Source organism: Rhinopithecus bieti, unplaced genomic scaffold (assembly GCF_001698545.2).
Source record: "Rhinopithecus bieti isolate Rb0 unplaced genomic scaffold, ASM169854v2 scaffold_15283, whole genome shotgun sequence".
Taxonomy (NCBI): Eukaryota; Metazoa; Chordata; class Mammalia; order Primates; family Cercopithecidae; genus Rhinopithecus; species Rhinopithecus bieti.
The window spans coordinates 315,841-318,654 of record NW_016808172.1 but is presented as its reverse complement, the minus strand read 5'-3'; positions in this window follow the sequence as shown (position 1 = coordinate 318,654).

The following is a 2,814-nucleotide window of genomic DNA, read 5'->3' as shown; positions in this document are numbered from 1 at the left end:
CAAAAAAAAAAAAAAAAAAAAAAATTAGCTGGGCGTGGTGGCTCATGCCTGTGGTCCCAGCTACTCAGGAGGCTGAGGCAGGAGGATCACTTGAGCCCAGGAGGTTGAAGTTTCAGTGAGCCGAGATGGCGTCACTACACCCGAGCCTGGGGTGAAAGAGTGAAACTGTCTCAAAAAAAAAAAAGCTTTCATTGTTATTTGAAATTCCTGTTTAACTAGGGGTTAGTGTTTGCCAAGTGTGCTCACCTCTGCTGCCCCGCCCCAAACTGAATCACCATGAACTGGTTCCCTGGCGTCATTTCACTCAGGAGATAGCTACTGAATGAATGAATCTGACTGAGTTACCAACAGTTATGTTTCCAGGTCCCCCCCGCTATTTAAATGTCGTAGGGCTTTAAAAATTACGTGCAGGCCAGGCAAGGTGCTTCATGCCTGCAGTCCCAGAACTTTGGGAGGCCGAGGCGGTTGGATCACCTGAGGTCAGGAGATCGAGACCATCCTGGCCAATATGGTGAAACCCTGTCTCTACAAAACTATAAAAATTAGCCGTGAGTGGTGGTGGGCACCTGTAATCCCAGCCACTCGAGAGGCTGAGGCAGGAGAATACTTGAACCCGAGAGGCGGAGGTTGCAGTGAGCCGAGGTCCCGTCACTGCACTCCAGCCTGGGCAACAGTCAAAAGTTACATGCGAAGGCCGGGCCCTGGCTCCCACCTGTGATCCCAGCACTTTGGGAGGCCAAGGCAGGAGAATGGCTTGAGCTCAGTTTTAGACCAGCCTGGGCAGCATAACAAGACCTCGTCTCTACGTTAAATACGAAAATTAACTGGGCACGGTGGCTTTCACCTGTAGTCCCAGCTACTCAGGAGGCTGAGGTGGGAAGATTACTTGAGCCCAGGGGTTCCAGACCAGCCTGGACAACAGTGAGGTCCTTGTGTCTACAAAAAAAAATTTAGAAATACACATGAGGCCGGGTATGGTGGCTCATGCCTGTCATCCCAGCACTTTGGGAGGCCGAGGCGGGTGGATCACCTGAAGTCAGGCATTCAAGATCAGCGTGGCCAACGTGGTGATACCCCGTCTCTACTACAAATAGAAAAATTACCCAGGCGTGGTGGTGGGCCCTTGTAATCCCAGCCACTTGGAAGGCTGAGGCAGGAAAATGGCTTGAACCAGCAGGCAGAGGTTGCAGTGAGCCGAGGTGGTGCCATTGCTCTCCAGCCTGGGGGACACCGCGAGACTCCATCTCAAAAAACAAAAACAAACCCGTGCAATTCACACCTTCGTGGTGGTCTCCAGATGGCTGAACGGACCCCATTCCATGCAGTGCAGTATTTACCAAATTCCTAAGAGCAGGGCTGGGGCTTAGATGTGCTAACCGTGCCCGGCCCAGGGCTGTGCACACAGTAAGTACTCAATAAATGCTTGCGTGTCAGGGTGATTCCTAGGTGAGTGCTTCATAGCCCCGAAAAACACCCAAGCACGATTTTCAATTCCATCCCTCCTTTTCCCAGTGGACCCCACGTCTCAGACCATCAGTCTCTTTCTCTCTTTCTTTTTTTTTTGAGTCAGAGTCTCTGTGGCTCAGGCTGGAGTGCTTTGGCGCAATCTCGGCTCACTGCAAACTCCACCTGCTGGTTCAAGCGATTCTCCTGCCTCAGCCTCCCGAGTAGCTGGGACTACAGGCGCCCGCCACCGCACCCGGCTAATTTTTTGTATTTTTAGTAGAGACGGGCTTTCACCATGTTAGCCAGGATGGTCTCGATCTCCTGACCTCGTGATCCACCCGCCTCGGCCTCCCAAAGTGCTGGGATGACAGGCGTGAGCCACTGCGCCCGGCCCATCAGTCTCTTTTTCTACGATAGCACCTGGCTGGCCCCTCCTCCAGGTGGGAGAAAGGGCACAGGGCCTCAGGTGTCCTCCCTGGCCTTGCCGAGAAGGGTAACCTGAGGTCCGGGGCCCCCAGCAAGCGCGGCTGCGCATCTTCCTGCTGTGGGTCTGGCCGCACCCAGGGTGGTTTGTGAAGGCAGGCTCCAAGGCTCTGGGCTCGAGTCCAGGCTGTGTCCTGGAGTTTCTGCATGACGTCAGGAGAGTCGCACAGCCCCTGCGAGCCTCAGTTTTCCCTTCTGGGACATGGGTCAAAGGAACACGGCCTCGCAGCATCTCTGTGCACCTGAGTCTCAGCCCACATCCTTGCACACAGTGGACGCTCACGTTCCCCTTAGTAAGCAAAGGGAAGCGACACGAGCCGGACCAGGAGGGGACACCCCTGCCTGGCGGGCCTTCCCGTCTGTGTGTGTGTGTGTGTGTGTGTGTGTGTTTGGGGTGGGGGGTGACCCTTCTCCGACTTCCGGGGAGAGCAAGGGCGCCGCCGTGTGGCCGCGTCAGCCCCGCCGAAGCGCTGGAACTCCAAACTTCCGCGCTGTATTTTCAGTTCTTGGGCTTTTTATCTGCGGCTTCCTGCCTTCCTCTCTTTTTAATGTTTCTGTTTTGTTTTGTTTTGAGACAGAGTCTCGCGCTGTCACCCAGGTTGTAGTGCAGTGGCGCGATCTCAGCTCACTGCAACCTCCGCCTCCGGGGTTCAAGTGATTCTCCTGCCTCAGCCTCCTGAGTAGCTGGGATTACAGGTGCCCGCCGCCAGCCTGGCTTTTTTTTTTTTTTCTTTTTAAGTAGAGACGGGGTTTCACCATGTTGGCCAGGCTGGTCTCAAACTCCTGACCTCAGGCCGGGCGCGGTGGCTCAAGCCTGTAATCCCAGCACTTTGGGAGGCCGAGACGGGCGGATCACGAGGTCAGGAGATCGAGACCATCCTGGCG